Genomic DNA, 18,617 nt, shown 5'->3' with positions numbered 1-18,617 from the left:
CTTAGTGTAAAGATAAAGCAATCTAGAGAAACGCAGACAAGTAGGACATCACTTTCCTTTCTGGAGACTAAGTGCGGTGGCAGGTGCCGTTTCCCACTGGGTGGAACTGTGGGAATTCACGCCTGATTTCAGGATTGGAAACTTATTAATTATTCATAGGTGAATTTCTCTCCTAATTATGTGGCAGGTCGAGAACTCATCGTCTGCCCTGCTATCACCAATGAGGTTGAACGATCTGGGCACCATCTTTAAATACAGGCCTCCCTCCCTCCTCCCCCCCCCCCCCCCCCCCCGGTCTCTCTCTAGCCCAGCTTGGAGAATACGATGTCTAGAAATGGCTGCAACAAAGAAGTGAGCTGCTTTGAAATTCAACAATGACTCCCTGGAGGAGTCCATAAATGGTGTGTGGCAACAAACAGACATCCTCTACCCCACACAAGCCCAGCAAACTCACCTCGTTGGCCTGGGAGACCATTGCAAGGATGGTCAGTGCATTGGGAAACCACCCTAGAAGCACACTCCACTACAGGAAGAGGACAAATGATCTCATCTGCTTCACTAGGATAAGTCAACCTTCTCCTCACACCAACCTCACATTCTCATAATAGCATCATGCAAAAGGGTTACACTGAATATGGATCTCACACATCACATCAGCACTGGTGGACACTGGATTGTTTCAATGCAGAAGACACCCTCCTGGAGAAAGGAAGAAGCCAGTGAGCAGAGCAACCCTACATTCCCTCCAACGTAGCATCCCACTGACATTGCTGAGAAGCCTTGTCCGGCACTGTTGCAGGTCGTCTTCCGACTGTTGCGCTCACCTCAAAGTTATGAGCAAAGAGAGGGCTGAATGCTGCATGCCATTTATATCCAAACGTGTTTCAGACCACTCTAATTGCCTGTTTCCATGGTGCAAGATTGGGAGGGCTGCATGATTCCGGCAAGTGGCATTTTTAATAAGTATTTATAACATGGCAATGCATGCATATAGGGGTCCCACCACGGATCAGTGGGATATCCGATTCACCATTTAAATGGTGAGGGGAAAATTCCAAATTGATTTCCCACTGGTGGGTTTCTGATTTTTGGCCTCTCTCCAAATTTTCCAGTCCTGCTCACCACAGGCGGGAGGGGAAAATTCCACAATTATATTGTGAACATGCCACTTGGAATGAGTGCAACCGAGAGAACCTGCAATTCATTTCCTTCATTTGAACATCAAATCCTTTCAGTGCAACATTTCAACCTTAATTTGAAAGCACATATTTTGGAGCTCCACAATCCCCAGAGGCTCAGTGTGAATGAATCTGTTGTCGTGTTAACATCTTGAAAAATTTCATCAGTATCAAGGAGTTGAATATCTTTAGGGTTACAAAGGGGTAATGCTTCAGTCCAGGAACAAAACTGTAATATCTGCTCCACAGCTTTAAACAAAAGGTTTGTCATAATATTTGTACAAAATTCTGTGATGTGAATAACATAACTCTGCTCAGTTTCCTTTACTCAGCTAAAATCACCTAGTCATAGAATATTACAGCACAAGAAGCCATTTAATCCACTGTAGCTGTGGCAGCTCTCTGACAAAGCTACCCACTTAATCCCAGTTCTATATTCCACCTTATCTTGTTAAGGATTGCTTCTTCAAGTATTTATTCACTTTCTCTTTAAAAGTAATTCTGAATTTTGCTTTCACTGTCTCTGGTAGGGCATTAATGGCCTAAACTACTCTAAAAGTAAAATCTAACATTTCCCATTGTTCTTTGGTAATCATAAATTTTGTCCTCAAGTTACCAACTCAAGGGTTGGTAGAAACGGTCATTCCACATTCATCTTAACAAGCTCCCTCCTAATTTTTCAAATAACTATCAGATTTCCTCACTATTCTCTGTTGTCATGAAAATAAGTAAGAAGTTTAACAACACCAGGTTAAAGTCCAACGTCATGAAAATAATGCAGACTTCCAACTCTGCTCCAAACTAAAGCCTCTCATCCCTGACATCACTGTCAGCCATCTTTTCTGTATCCTATCAAGCACCTTGACATCCTCCAGAGAGCAATGGACTAAATCTGGACACAACATTCCAACTGTGGTCTAGACGATGATAATTAACATAATGACTACTCATTTTTGACAGAATTGATGGAATAAGAAGAGGAGGCAATATAAAATAAAAGCACGTTTCTGAAGAGAATGCAGGACCAAAAGGGCCTGGTGCTTCATGTACACAAATCACTGAAGGTGTGAGGCAAGTTGAGAAAGTAGTTAATGGAGCCTGGGCTTCATAAACAGGGGCTGAGAGAATAAAAGCAAGGAAGTTATGATGGACTTATCTAAAACGCTGGTTTACTATCAACCAGAGTATTGAGTCCAATTCTGGGAACCACACTTTAGGAAGGATGAGAAGGCATGAAAAAAAGGGTGCAGTAAGGATTCATGAGAATGGCCCCAGCGATGAGGAATATTGGTTATGTGGATCGTCTGGAGAAGCTGGGCTTGAAGCCTACGAGGTTTGATAGCAATGTTCAAAATCATGAGGAGTCTGAACAGAGTAGATAGGGAGCAACTGTCCCCACTGGAAGAAGGGTCGGGAACTCAGGAGGGCAGCAATTTATGACAATTGGCAAGAGAAGCAACAGCAACATGAGGAAAATGCTTCAACACAGTGTGTGGTTAGGATCTGGAATGCTCTGCCTAAGAGTGTAGTGGAAGCAGATTCAAAGGAGGCCTTCAAAAAAAGAATTGTACAATTATCTGAGGATAAAAATTTTGCAGATCTATGAGGAAAAGGCAAGCAATTGGAACAAGATGAGTTGCTCATGCAGTGAGCCAGCATAGAGATGTAGAGGCCAAATGGCTCTCTTCTGTGCTGTAATCAGTCGATGAAGGCCAGGGAAGATGAGTTAGAAAAGGGTGTCAAATCTACAACTTCTGCGCCACTTCTAGCTGAAACAATTCAAATTCAGTCACACATTTATTATTTTCTGATTTGTCTCCTTTTGTATTCCATTAGCTTGGAGGCTTGAATAGGATTGCTTTCAGCAACACTATCATTGATAGTTGATAAATCCCAAATTAGAACCCCAAAACTGTTAGCATCCATTCTTGAGATATAAATAAATTAGTTAGAAAATGAATTAAGTTTTGTATATGGAGTGTTCACACAATACACCGAGGCTGCTCACAAAGTCAAAAGTCTTGGAACTCCTCAACCAACTTTTCACTCCAAAGGGGATCAAAACAGAATTAAAGGATTCTAACTTTCTATAATCCACAACATTAATCTATTTTATCAAAACAGCCAACTAATTCTTTCCTCACACTGCCAATTTTTAACTTCATGCAGATTTGGGAAAATGTTACAATCACATGCTCACTTGCCTCATCTCACCATCTGTTTGGCAATTGCTTTAAGACCTCAGGTTACTGAACTGTATACAGTGAACATCCTCTTACATTCAATTATTTATCAGAAATTTAGTTGATTTGAAGATGGAATTGACTTTTAAGATCTCAATGAAGAGATTACATACAATCATCATCCACAGCATTTGCAGTGTTCCTTAAAGAAATTTGACATTTAATGCCCATGCCAATTTCAGAACTAAGGGAACAGTATATTGATGGCTATAACATTTCCTAAGGGATAGTAAACCATAGTTTTACTTAATTTGCTTATTAATTTACTCTAAATATTACAGCCATGAATTCACACAGTAATTTAAGTGACTGAAAATAAGCAGTTATTTAAAACTATTGCAGACTAGAAGTTAAATCTCCTAAGGCTGAGTCTTAATCTTACAGAGTACCATACTCTACGTAAAATCTGAGACCATCCTATTTGATCCAAGTTTATGTATGCATTAGATAACCAGGCTTTGTTCAAAATTGATGCAAACAGATTGAAACATTCCTGCATGTGCAATTTCCAACATTTGTGTATTTAATGGCTGTTACACAACCACTTGATCAAACCTCTTGGAATATGACCAACCAGAATTGGTAACCCTAGAAAGTAGGTCTTGGCAATGAACATAATGTAGTATTTGAAACTCAACTTTGGGTCAAACATGACAGCCTCATTTAACACAGCTTAACTCAGGTTAAGTGAACAGTGAAGTCATGCCGAACTTTATTCAATGTGGACTTTCTGAACTTGACTTACCCTTTAAAAGGTGGAAAATGTTTTGCAAAGGTGGCCGCCCGAAAGGCAGGTGACCTTTCGAAAAATTAACTCCGGTCTCTGGGAAGTTCTTACAATGCAAATGACCAAGGGTGGGGTTCTCCCCTTGAACAGGAGTGCTGGATACAAAACTACTTGTGAATTTACACCTATTATCTAGGTTTTTAAAAATTTATTCCAATTCAATCAAATCAAGTCCAATTCAGAGTCTCAACAAGTGAGACATTCCTGATCCAAGCTGACAAGAGAGGGCTTTCACCTCCTGTCTTGGGCTTGATCTACATGATCCAAGCTGATTGGAGTAGGCATTGCACCTCCTCCAAGGCTTGATCTCATTTGCATCTTAGCCAAAAGGCCGAGAAGCCGCTTTTAAAAATTGCTTCAAATGAAGCTAAAATGCAACCTAATGACTTCAACCAAATACAGCATGTCGATACTACACTTGATCTTAGCCAAAAGGACGAGAAGCAATTATCTAGGTTTTTGCCGAAACTTAAATTCAATGGTTCCCCCCGCCCCTTCCCCCAGACTCATGAGAGCTCAAAAATTAACAACTTAATAGGTCCACGTTTAACTAAATGTTGGCCACACAATCAAATCTGATTTCAAGTTTAAACACCCATTGTCACATGTTAAGTTGCAGCCACCTTAACAGATTTTTAGAGTCACAGAGTTACCACTTTCATAAAGTCTGATCTTACAGTCTGAAATAGCCAATATCCTCATGCCTATAACATGCCAAATGTGGAAGATATTGTATATTGGAAGAAAGGATATGGTGAATGTATAATTAACGGAATTAGCACAGGAAACCCCTGGAACAAGCACATACAGACAGAGATATTACGTTCCATTGTGATTTGACATGAAAAAGTAATTTAAAAAGCAACCAGCATGCCAGTATGTTGTGATATACGGCTCCAGTACTGGAGGATAGGTTTACTGAGGATATGCTGAGGTTTTACAATGCAGTGTGAAATTCTGGTGGCCATACTTCAAAAAGTTCAAATCCTATGTTTTAAGGAGGGCAGAGTTTAGAAGCAAAAGCAATTCCACATTTAAAGGATAAGCTATGCAGAAACATTAGAGAGGTTTAAGGTCCAGAAGTATGGTGGTTAAGGGGAAACATCCTTGAGATGTTTAAAGTATTGCGTGACTTAGATAAATAAAATCCAAGCTGTTACTTCAAAAAAGTTGATAAGACCAATAGAAGACATAAATTATTGAAAAAAAGTAAATTTAAAATAGATCATGAAAAAAAATACTCAAGATATGATAAACATTTGGAATGAACTACCAGGGAAGAAACAAGGAAAGTAAGAAAATACAAGATGTAATTGGATGCTTCATTGAGTTATGAGACTAGAAAACATGTTCATTCGGCTGAGTCAACTTTTCTTAATTTGTTATCTTCTTGAATTTTGTTGAGAAATTCACAAATGGAGGTTTAATAATCAAACTTACTCTTTGTAAGCACTTGAATACAGTGCATAACTATGGCATGAAACAGACACTGAAAGGTTCTTTCTCCTGGCTGTGGAATCTAAAACAGTTTCAGGATAAGGGACCAATCATTTGGGACTGACGCAAGGAGAAATTTCCTCACTCATAGGTTAGTGAATCTTTGGAATTCTCCACCACAGAGGGTTGTGGACGCTCCGTCGCTGATTACATTTAAGGCTGAGACACAAATAATTGGTCTTTCATGGAATCAAGGGATTTGGGGAATGGGCAGGAAAGTGGAGTTGAAAGAGATCAACCATGACTGTATTGACCAGCCCAGCAAGCTCGAAAGAACATATGATCTACTCCTGTTTCTTATATTAGCCTGGGCCTTTTGAGTCCAAAGGCGTGCTTCTGCGCAGTAAATAACATGTAATAAAAAATTGATATAGGGCAACAAGACAGCACAAAAGCATGAGCTATATTTGCAGAACACCCATTCATTGTCCATCCCATTCTTTGTCAAAAAAGAAACAGATTGTATGACTTCCCATTCATAATACCAAGCAGCAGATGAGCAAGGTAGCCACTGATTCTGGTAATTCTCTTGAGATGAAAAGTTGACCTTTCAGGTTGAGGATCAATTTTTGAGCATATATTTTTGAATATAGGCAGGAGGATTGTGAAAAGAGAATCCCTTCAAAGGACGCCTATTTCTTTTTAAGCAAATATTTGAACCTTTGAAAAAAAGTTATAATTTTCTGTAGCTTTCATGAAAAAATGTTTATTCAAGAGGCATACCAGGAGCAACCCTAAGGAGCAAAATTGGGGGTTGTACGAACACAGCCTATCTCGCTTATATCTATTGCTATCCTCAACTTCTTTCTTTTTGTGGTGGTTTCCCTCTGTATTTTAATATTACTTAACTTCTCTCAAATAAACTTCTTGGATAACATAAGATTTATTACAAAGCACTGAACCAATTTAGTCTGGCACTCAAGACTAGCTTGCTTTAGTACATCAGTGCCACACAAACTATTTTATAACCCAGCTCAGTTATATCCCATAAAAATAACAACTAAATATTTGTTTGCACAAACATACGTTTTATACATTCTTTGAAATACAAATTGATTTGAATAAAAAAAGAGCGAAAAAATAATGGTATGTTTTAGTCAAAAGTAATTTGCCCTTCAGATATTTACAAATCCTTTTTTTATATGCCCTTCAGACATTCACAAAGCTTTTAAAATTTAGTATGAAATTTAAGCTTAATACAAAATTGCCTTCAAACTCTGAAAGTTACAATCATTCCGGAAAACTAAACCAAAATATTCCTAAGTGACATTAAATAGCCTCAAAGCATTTTCCCGCAGACTGAATGATCTGTACCACCAACTGGTTTTGGGTCTGTTTATATATTGTTTGATTTTTTAAACTTTCCATACAGGGCACATCTGCAATCCACATAACTTCAAAAGCAAAAATTGTCAGGAATTCCCTCAAGGACCATGGATTACACACAGATGGGGAACATAGCGGAAACTACTGAGATGATCTTCAGCATTAAAATCCATTACCACTTCCAAGTTATTTTCCCAAGTATTAACATTTAAATTACTTTTGAATTTTCTAATATTAACTAGGTAATAGAAATCTCCATATTTAATACAGTGAGGAGCATAAAGTTCGTTCTGCTAAGTGAAATATTCATTCTAAATTTAAGAGAGACTGGGGGTGATTATCAGCCCACGTTCAGCATCAACGGGAACAGCTCCAGGTGCAGGGTGTCATCAACTGTACCCATGTGACCATGGTGGCAATTTGTAAACCGCAAGGAATACCATTCCCTCAATGTCCAGATTATCTGTGACCATGCGATGTGCATCATGCAGGTGTGTGCCTGTTTCCTGGGGAGCATCCATGGCAGTTACATCTTGACAGGTGTCCCCTGGGTGGCCAGGACCTTGTGGGCCCTGGCCTGATTTCGGTCTCCACAGGTGTTGCAGTGCTGCCCTGCTCAGTATGAGGGGCTGGAGGTGTGTGTTGTTCCCGGGGGTGGGGGAGAGGGGGCAGCATCTCCTGGGTGGAAGGCCCCGGGCTGTGCACCTGCCAATCCTCGTCCCTTCAGGTGCCCATGGGCTCCGGGGTTCCTCCATGGAATAGAGGGGTAGCTGGAGTGAGATCCAAAAGCCATGCCGATCTCTGGCAATGACACTTGTGTATTCCCACCAGTGGCTGCAATATACTGTTGAAGCCCTGCACCATGGAGCTCATGCATCAACCATGGAGGTCATGAGCTGAACCATGAAGCGGGCATTCTCCGTCATGAAGTGCATGTCCTGCATGTCTCCACTGCAGATGTCATTCTTGCTGTGTTGGCTTCCTTGTGTCAGAGTGACAGCACCATCTCTTCAGACGGTAAGAATTCTTCCAGACAGCCTTGCAGTCCAAGGAGGGATGCTATTCATTTATTTTCCCCAGAAAAAGTTTGAAGGCATCGATTAAACAAAGGAAGGTTTTAAAGTATCCATATACTTTTCAGACAGGTTTAATTTAAGGATAATTAATTTTCATTTCTATCTGGGAACAGGCCATGTGCATCACATTGCCATGGGATTGACAGTGGGGGTTAGGAAGTTTGTCAATTTGGTATGGCTTGGCTGTATTGGTCAATCTGTATCCGAAGCAGCTTAAAGAAGGTGAGAGTTGATCTGCCAACAGCCAGAACAAAGAGCAGGGGACCATCAGGAACCAGGGGTGTTTCCAATTTGGAGTCATTTATTCAAGGATTTGAGTAAGGTCCATGCTCAGGCTGGGGAAATCCAAATTTGTGAAGTATTAATGTAGGGCTAGAGGATTCACCTAGCCAGATGCTAGTAGGAGAATTTCCAAAAAAAATTCAAAAGGTAACTGAGAAACTAAGGAAAATTGGAGGGAATTCTTAGGGGCTGAGTCTCAAATTGGTTTGGTCAAGGAGATTTGAATGTACACTCAGGAAACTATAAGGTGAAAAGGAATTCTCAGTTGAAATTAAAAGTAGAATGCATTTTACTTCCATAGGGAGTTCTGTTTGGAATTTTGATTTTAAGCTACAGAATGTTAAGTTAATAGTGTTTGCTTGTTTTTTCCTGCCAATAACTTTTTTCCCGTTAAAATGTGAAATCTCATTGCATGGTTTATTTTCAGTTAATAAGTGGGAATTCAAATTTCATTTTTACAGTTACTGGTCTCTGCTGAGATCATAATACATGCAAGCAAGTAAGGAAGCAAATCAAAGTTGCACAAAGTAGGCAGAAAATAAAACACAAATATAGAAAACCTGAAAATGATTAAATAAACTCAATCCGTGAAAAAGCAAATCTACACTCCATGTCCAGACCGTAGCGGGGCTTTTGCTACTTAATGTTTCTTTTAAAAAAGCTTAGAAAATGGAGTTAACCAAAAATTTGTAGATGTGTTAGGATTGATCTGGGATCTCTAGTTTGTTGGTCATTACAACAAATCAGGAAGAATCATATGCACACCAATACATTAATTTAATCAACTCCACTTTTCTAGAAGTCAATTGCCTTGCTGATATGGGTGGGTGGGGGTTCGCAACAGAAAGGGGTCAATAACTTTAGTGGGTGTTTTCTATAGGCCGCCCAATAGTAGCAGGGACGTGGAGGAGCAGATTGGGAAGCAGATCCTGGAGAGATGTGATAATAACAGAGTGGTCGTGATGGGAGATTTTAATTTCCCAAATATCAATTGGAATATCACTAGGGTAAGGGGTTTAGATGGGGAGGAGTTTGTTAGGTGTGTTCAGGAGGGCTTCCTGACACAGTATGTGGATAAGCCTACAAGAGGAGAGGCTGTACTTGATTTGGTATTAGGGAATGAACCTGGGCAGGTGTCAGATCTCTCAGTGGGAGAGCATTTTGGGGATAGTGATCATAACTCTATCTCCTTTACATCAGCATTGGAGAGAGATAGGATCAGTCAAGCTAGGAAAGTGTTTATTTGGAGTAAGGGCAATTATGACGCAATTAGGCAGGAAATTAGAGGCATAAACTGGAAGGAGGTTTTATCAGGGAAGTGTACAGAAGAAATCTGGCAAATTTTCAAGGAAAATTTGTCTGGAGCTCTACACAGCAACGTTCCAATGAGACAGGGGAGTTATGGTAGGTCACAGGAACCATGGTACATGAAAGCTGTAACGAATTTAGTCAAGGAGAAAAGAAAAGCCTACAAAAGGTTCAGGGAGCTAGGTAATGTTAGAAATCTAGAAGAATATACGACTAGTAGGAAGGAACTTAAGAGAGAAATTAGAAGAGCAAGAAGGGGTCATGAGAAGGCCTTGGCAGATAGGATAAAGGAAAACCCCAAGGCATTCTAGAAGTACGTTAAGAGCAAGAGGATAAGATGTGAAGGAGTAGGACCTATCAAATGTGACGGTGGGAAAGTCTGTATAGAACCGGTAGAAATGGCAGAGGTACTCAATGAATACTTTGCTTCAGTATTCACAGTGGAAAAGGATCTTGGTAGTCGCAGTGCAGACTTGCAGTGGACTGAGAAGATTGAGCATGTGGACATTAGGATAGAGGATGTGTTGGAGCTTTTGAAAAGCATCAAGTTAGATAAATCACCGGGACCGGATGGGATGTACCCCAGGTTACTGTGGGAGGCGAGGGAAGAGATTGCTGAGCCTCTGGCGATGATCTTTGCATCATCAATGGAGACGGGAGAGGTTCCGGAGGATTGGAGGATTGCGGATGTGGTTCCATTATTCAAGAAAGGGAGAAGAGATAGCCCGGGAAATTATAGACTGGTGAGTCTAACCTCAGTGCTTGGTAAGTTGATGGAGAAGATCCTGAGAGGCAGGATTTATGAACATCTGGAGAGGAATAGTATGATCAGAAATAGCCAGCACGGCTTTGTCCAGGGCAGATCATGCCTTACGAGCCTAATTGAATTTTTTGAAGATGTAACTAGACACATAGATGAGGGAAGAGTGGTAGATGTAGTTTATATGGATTTCAGCAAGGCGTTTGATAAGGTGCCCCATGCAAGGCTCATTGAGAAAGTGAAGGGGCATGGGATACAAGGGGACATTGCTTTGTGGATTCAGAACTGGCTTGCCCACAGAAGGCAAAGAGTGGTTGTAGATGGGTCTTTTTCAGCATGGAGGTCGGTCACCAGTGGAGTGCCCAGGGATCTGTTCTGGGACCCTTGCTCTTTGTGATTTTTATAAATGACCCGGATGAGGAAGTGGAAGGATGGGTTGGCAAGTTTGCTGATGACACAAAGGTTGGTGGTGTTGTGGATAGTGTAGAGGGATGTCAGCAGTTGCAACGAGACATAGATAAGATGCAAGACTGGGCGGAGAAGTGGCAGATGGACTTCAACCCGGATAAGTGTGTGGTTGTTCATTTTGGCAGGTCGAATAGGATGAAAGAATATAATATCAAGGGTGAGATGCTTGGCAGTGTGGAAGATCAGAAGGATCTTGGGGTCCGGGTTCATAGGACGCTCAAAGCAGCGTCGCAGGTAGAGGCTGTGGTTAAGAAGGCGTATGGAATACTGGCCTTCATCAATAGAGGAATTGAGTTTAGAAATCGGGAGATAATGCTGCAGCTGTATAGGACCCTGGTCAGACCCCACCTGGAGTACTGTGCCCAGTTCTGGTCCCTCATTACAGAAAGGATGTGGAAGCCATAGGAAGGGTGCAGAGGAGATTTACAAGGATGTTGCCTGGACTAGGTGGCATGCCTTATGAGGATAGGTTGAGAGCGCTCGGTCTTTTCTCCTTGGAGAGGCGAAGGATGAGAGGTGACCTGATAGAGGTGTATAAGATGTTGAGAGGTATTGATAGAGTGGATTCTCAGAGGCTTTTACCCAGGGCTGAAATGGTTGCCACAAGAGGTCACAGGTTTAGGGTGCTGGGGAGTAGGTACAGAGGAGATGTTAGGGGTAAGTTTTTCACTCAGAGGGTGGTGGGTGCGTGGAATCGGCTGCCAGTAGTGGTGGTGGAGGCGGATTCGATAGGGTCTTTTAAGAGACTTTTGGATAAGTTCATGGAAGTTAGTAAGATAGAGGGTTATAGGTAAGTCTAGTAGGTAGGGGCATGTTTGGCGCAACTTGTGGGCCGAAGGGCCTGTTTGTGCTGTAGCTTTTCTATGTTCTATGTTCTATAAGACCTTCATTAAATATTGTAACCTCGTCAATCAAACCAAGGTCAGACACTAGCAAAAGCTACACATCTTCTTCCATTTTTTTCCAATTTAGAATTGTCAGACACTAGAGTGCAGAAAAAGTAGAACTTGATACACTGACAGTCTGGCATCCTGCTCCAAACCAACATGAAGCTGGCCCTCTGGCAATATTTAAAGACAGTAAGAAGTTTAACAACACCAGGTTAAAGTCCAACAGGTTTATTTGGTAGCAAAAGCCACACAAGCTTTCGGAGCTGCAAGCCCCTTCTTCAGGTGAGTGGGAATTCTGAACAGAATTCACGAACAGAATTCCCACTCACCTGAAGAAGGGGCTTGCAGCTCCGAAAGCTTGTGTGGCTTTTGCTACCAAATAAACCTGTTGGGACTTTAACCTGGTGTTGTTAAACTTCTTACTGTGTTTACCCCAGTCCAACGCCGGCATCTCCACATCAATATTTAAAGAGGCAGGCAGGGCTTCAAAAGATATTGTCAGCATAAACATACACATCAACCTAGCTCAGTAAGCAGCACTCTTCTCTGTGATTCAAATGTTACGAGCTCAAGCTCCACTCAGGGTTTGCATACGGAGCCTAGCTTGACATCCCAATCCAGTACTGCTACATTGTTGGAAGTGCTGTTCACCAAGTAAACTACCAAACCAAAGCTTTAGGCCTATGGTAGCATTTGAAAAGCAGTTGCTGTCTCACAAGGCTAACAATTCTTCCTCCTTTAAGCAAATACAGATTACCTGATCCTTCGTCTAATTTGTCTGTAGAACGTGTATTTTTCAGGCAGCTCTGAGGTGATGCACAAACTGGCTGTCACCTTTTCCCCAAGTACAACAATGGCTACACTTAAGAGTACTATTATTGGTAGTGAAGTATTCTGGGCCATAATACGATTCTGAAGGACTTATGTAAATACAAGCTTGTTCCCCCTTGTTTTCATTCATTGAGTGAGGTCGCCAGGTTGGTGCTAATCTAAGATTATAGGATATCAAAAATAAAACCTAACATCAGCAAAGTCTTAAGTCTAATTCTACATTTGAAAACTCATTCAATTTATTCATATCTTTATAACGGGGACAAATTAAAACTTGGTTCGAATCTAAAATTGAAAAAGAAATTTCAGCAAAATTGCTAGTGCATGACAAATCTGGAATTAGTATTCCTCAACTTGCTGATCAAAAGCAGAGACATATTCTGATTTTGGGAGTGATCTCATACTCTGAGCCCTTTGCTTGATGTAAAAATGAGTAATAATTAATTGTTCCAGTTGTTTCACTGGAATAAGTTTCCATATGTTTCCACTTAATCCCGTTGTCAAACTGTTGCCATTTGAAACAACACCAACATAACATGGAATCCACACTCAAGTTGAATGCAACTTATTTGCAGAGCTGTTCAGATGAAGCAACATGCAACGCCTTAATTAAAGTGATGTTAATTATTATACTTATTAAAGGTCAGAATACTTACTGCAACCCACTGGGAATTCACAAATTCAATTACATTTTTCCACACTATAGCTTTTATTGGTGACATAATAAGCAATTAAGAGCAATATATTTCAGATTGTGATCATAATGAACAGAACTGCTCATATCTATAAGCTCTCCTTGAATTTAAGTTCCATAGGATCACAGAAATTTTTTAGAGGCCACTTGGTCCAAGATCTCTGCAATGGTCAGAAAATAAGCCATCCAGCCTAAAGCCACTTTCTAACATCTGGTCCGTGGCCCTGCAGGTAATGGCACCTGAGATGTATATCCAGAAACCTTTTAAATGGGTTGAGGGTTTCGGCCTCTACTACCCTTCCAAACAACGAGCTCCAGGCCCCTACAATCCTCTGGGTGAAAAAAATATTTTCCTCATCTTCCCTTTAATTCAAATCTACGTCCCCTCATCTCTGCTAAAGTAAGCACACCCTTCCCAATCATTCTATGCAGGCCCCTCACAATTTTGTACATCTTAATCAAATCTCCCCTCAGCCTGTTAGCTGCAATTTTCCATTCCTAGCAGACCCACCAAAACACTCAGCTAACGAAAGCTGTTAAGCCACTATCCTGAATTCTCTAAGACAGGGGTCTCCAAACTTTTCAGTACGAGGGCCACATCGTATATTTTACACATTTTCGGGGGCCAAAGAAAAAAAATTAGTTTTATAAATGAACTGGCGATGATTAAGCCCGTGAGATCGAATGAAATTCACTGTTGAAACAACAGGTTTCAGAACGCAAGACTTGTCCACATATTTTCCGCACAATGCTTGTTGATGGATAATGCAATGCAGAAACATGGGCTTTGAGAATCCACCAACCTCACAAGCTTTTGTGATTTGTCCAACCAAACCTTTCTTCACCCCAGACATGTTCTTTCCTCCATCAATTGTCACGCATTGCAGTTTATTCCACTCCAGGTTATATTCTAACACAGTTTTTTGCAATTCTTTGAAGATGTCTTCTCCAGTTACTGTACTGTGCATGCTATGCACTGATGCTAATTCTTGTGTCACATTAAATTCACTATCGACGCCACGGATGAATACTAGGAGTTGTGATGTGTCACACACATCAGTCGATTCATCGAGTGCGAGAGAATACAACTGAAAATTTCTTGCTTTGTCTGCAATTTGATGAAATATATTGCTTCCTATATCCTCAATTCTACGAGCAACAGTATTTGGCGCAAGACTGATGATTTTGAACAGATTTGCTTTTTCTGGGCATAACTCTTCCACTGCTTCCATTATACACTCTTTGATGAGATCTCCATCGGTGAATGGCTTTCCTCTTTTAGCCAACACATAAGCTAGTTTATAACTGGCCCTGGTTAAAGCTTCATTTTCAGTTATCTTCTGCGTAAAAAAAGCTTGTTGGGAAAGCAACCTGCGTTGCATTGATTCAAATTTTTCCGAACGCTGTGTTCCTGTGAATTGGGAATAACTTGGTTCATGTTTGGTCCCATAGTGCCGGCGTACATTGTACTCCTTCAAAACTGCAACAGTTTCGTTGCATATGACACACAAGGCTTTATCACCTGCTTGTACAAAGAAGTACTTTACACCCCATTCTTCATTAAACAGGCGGCACTCACTGTCCACTTTTCTTTTCTCCTTCCATAACTGAATTGGTCTGAATTGCCACCATCATCGTCATTGCTCTCGCTCATTTCAGACAGATGAAGCTTTCGGATTGGATAAAGCAGCTGTCATTCAGTCAATGCAGAGCGGCAATTGGATAACAGATGTCTCAATTGCTGATTCGTTTAATGAACTGTCAGTCACAGGACGGCAGCTCTGATTGGACAATATGCTGGTAAAGAGGGCGGGGATTCCTATGGGTCCATCAAACACTGTGCGGAGCGGCAGCAAATGTCCGGCCTGTGGCTTCCGGCCCCGCATCCGGATCCTGAGTCAGCGGCGGGGTTCCAGACGCAGGAGTGTTTTCGGCAGCGGGAATCCCATCCCGCCCCACTGGCTGCGGACCAGATGTAGCCTGCTGCGGGCCAGATGTGGCCCACAGGCCGTAGTTTGGAGACCCCTGCTCTAAGTTAAAAGCAAAATACTGCAGATGCTGGAATCTGAAACAAAAACAGAAAATGCTGGAAAATCTCAGCAGGTCTGACAGCATCTGTGGAGCGAGAATAGAGCCAATGTTTAAAGTCTGGATGGCCCTTCAAAGGATCATCCAGACCCTTCGAAGGGTCATCTCAGACTGCTGAGATTTTCCAGCTTTTTCTGTTTTTGATCCTGAATTCTCTATTATGTACAAATTTACTTCTTATTTTACTTTCTAATAAACTTCCCTGGATTACTATTCAAGAATCCTAATTGCCAATTAGTCCAAGTTTCACAGGAATATTAGTTAAAAAGGGTGTTCTTCAGTCACTGGTCAAGGATGGTTTATGACCTATAATTGATTTAATTTCTACAATCAATCCACTTGGCACCTTTCGCTGAAGATGGTTGCAATTGCCTTGCCTTTTGCAATCATGCGATGGTCACAGGAACTTCTTTTTCCTGGTAGTTGAAAGAAGATGAACGGAGAACATAAAACTGCTTCCAAATTTCAGAGCACTGAAACGGGTGAATTTGGGTGTGTAAGAATGAAGTGTGCACATATGCAGGATTTCCACCAGCATATAGACCTCACAGTAAGCCTTTGAAGTTGCAACTCAAACTTAGTCACATGTCCAAATGATTAAAAAATGTAATCTATTGTAAGGAGCTGCAGTGCATTTAACTGACAATCATACCTTTAACTGAATGTTTGAGATTTTCACAAGCTATGGGTGGGGGGGGGGGGGGGGGGGGGGGGGGGAGAGAGAAGAGGCTGCATTGATCCTTTAAATGAAATGCAGAATGCTGTTGGCTAAATCTGACCAGCATGCATTGCAAAGACCAAAAAGGTTTTTCAAACTAAAATTAACCAGTTAACAACCGCAGGATTTCTTTCATTGAAGATAAAGTAAGGAAAGACAGGCATTGGTCTGGAACACTTCAAAGCTATGGAATGTTTAGCTAAAGGGGCACAAGTCATAAAATCAGGTTGGAACAAATAAACAGACATACTTCAAAGCCAGCTTTTGATTTGAAATGATCATTTTGATTAAACTTCATGTACACAAATAGCATGCAGCCAGAAGACCTGATGAGCTAACTTCAGTGCTTTTAAAAACCGAGAGAGTTACACAAACTGACGTTGATTGATGATCAATATCAGAGGTTGCTTCTTTTGAAATGCAGAGAGACAGCCTGATGGGGAGGCTCTCCAGCTGTGCAAAACATTTTGGCACCGGCTTGAATCCTGCAGTCCCCTCCTGAACCCAGGCTCTGCCATTTGTGCATGGGGGGGGGGGGGGGGGGGGAAGGTTCACAGACAGCTGTCCATGTAAATCAGTAGCTGCCTCCATCCATGGGTAATTTTGGTGGGGAAAGTATCTGAAACCCAAAGTGTGAAGATTAGAGCAGTAGGAGAGGGTCTGAGCCTTGTGGATTTATTTGGATAGCCACTGTACCCTTTTTGAGAGATACAGTATAAATTCAAAATTTTCTTTCTTTTACTTGCATTTCTAGAATACCTCCCGACCGGCTGCTAACCCACTTCCCAGAGGAAATGGTTTTTCCCCACCTACCTCCCATAATCAAAATGGGTACAGCACCGAGAAGGCCATCAGGTCTACTGTGCCAATGCTAGTAGTTCCAATCCCCTGTAGGCTTGAAAGTTTTCCTTCTTCAGTCCAAAGATTTGAAGGCAAGGTGGATTTGCCATGCTATATTGCCCCTTAGAGTCCAAATTTGTGTGGGTTAGGTGTATTAGCCATGGTAAATGCACTGGATTACTGGGATGGGGTGGGAAGGTGGGCCTGGGTGAGATGCTCTTACGGAGAGTCAGTGCAGACTTGATGGGCCGAACAGCTTCTTTCCACAATGTAGGGATTCTATGATTCAGGTGCTTATCCAATTCCCTTTCAAAAGCATGGATTAAATCTCCACCACACTCAGGCACTGCGTTCCAAACCTTAACCACCTGCTGCATAAAAAAAGTTCATCCCAGTTGCCATTTGTTTTGCCAATCACTTAAATCAGTATCACTTGGTTCTTGAACCTTCCACTAATTCCTTTGTTTTCAGATATGAAAGTACTTTTTCAATGTTTTTACAGTAGATACAATCCCATAAACACCCATCAGGAAGTGGCCAAAATTACACACGCATGCCGCATAATACATCGTGTCCGAGTATAGGCATTTTAATTACATGTTGCATTTAATCTCAGAATTCTACCTCAGAAGTTAAACTACCAGCTGAATTCATGGTCTTTCCAACAGTTTTCATTCCTGATTGAAGGAAGTAAATCAAATAGTAAACAAACCTATGTAACATTTTTGAATAACAAATAATTGGATGAATCAATGAAATAATCGCAACAGCTATGGCATTATTTCATTCTGAAATTGCTAGTGCAAATTTAATTAGCAGTGTTTATGTAAATGAACCTTAGTTCATCTTACCATTAGTTCATCGTAAACTTATTAGGAAAACCTTAACTTCGTTTTTGACAGATATAGAATCATAGAATCCCTACAGTGCTGAAGGAGGCCACTCAGCCCATCGAGTCTGCATCGACCACAATCCCACCCAAGCTCTATTCCTGTAACCCCACATATTTACCCTGCTAATCCCCCTGACACTAGGGTCAATTTAGCATGGCCAATCAACCTAACCCGCACACCTTTGGACTGTGGGAGGAAACCAGAGTACCCGGAGGAAACCCACACAGACACAGGGAGAATGTGCAAACTCCACACAGTCACCTGAGGCCGGAATTGAACCCAGGTCCCTGACGCTGTGAGGCAGCAGTGCTAGCCACTGTGCCACCCATATACTTATATGTACAAAAGACAGTTGGCTATATTGAAAGCTACTCAAATGGCACTGATTGTATTCTTCAAAACATGCAATTTTGTAAAGTAACACCAAATTAAAGATTATACTCTCCCCACTTTGAACAATTCATTCCTTTTGATTTGATTTATTGTCATATGTATTGATATACAGTGAAAAGTATTGTTTCTTGCGCATGATACAGACAAAGCATATCGTACATAGAGAAGGAAAGGCGAGTGCAGATTGTAGTGTTACAGTCCTAGCTAGGGTGTAGAGAAAGATCAATTTAATGCGAGGTAGGTCCATTCAAAAGTCTGACGGCAGCAGGGAAGAACTTATTCTTGAATCGGTAGTACGTGACCTCAGACTTTTGTATCTTTTTCCCAATAGAAGGTGGAAGAGAG

General features: G+C 41.2%; 1 protein-coding gene and 1 non-coding gene across 2 annotated transcripts in view; both read right to left on the bottom strand.

The window, feature by feature from the left end:
• The window catches only part of bckdhb (branched chain keto acid dehydrogenase E1 subunit beta), a 269,933-nt gene that overhangs the window by 139,611 nt on the left and 111,705 nt on the right, over positions 1-18,617 (bottom strand). The gene's annotated exons all lie outside the window — the stretch shown is intronic.
• On the bottom strand, positions 4,467-4,656 carry LOC144494573 (U2 spliceosomal RNA). The gene has a single exon (XR_013498107.1). It is a non-coding gene; the product is annotated as a U2 spliceosomal RNA (small nuclear RNA).

Source organism: Mustelus asterias, chromosome 5, assembly GCF_964213995.1.
Source record: "Mustelus asterias chromosome 5, sMusAst1.hap1.1, whole genome shotgun sequence".
NCBI lineage: Eukaryota > Metazoa > Chordata > Chondrichthyes > Carcharhiniformes > Triakidae > Mustelus > Mustelus asterias.
This window is presented reverse-complemented; position numbering and strand designations above follow the sequence as displayed.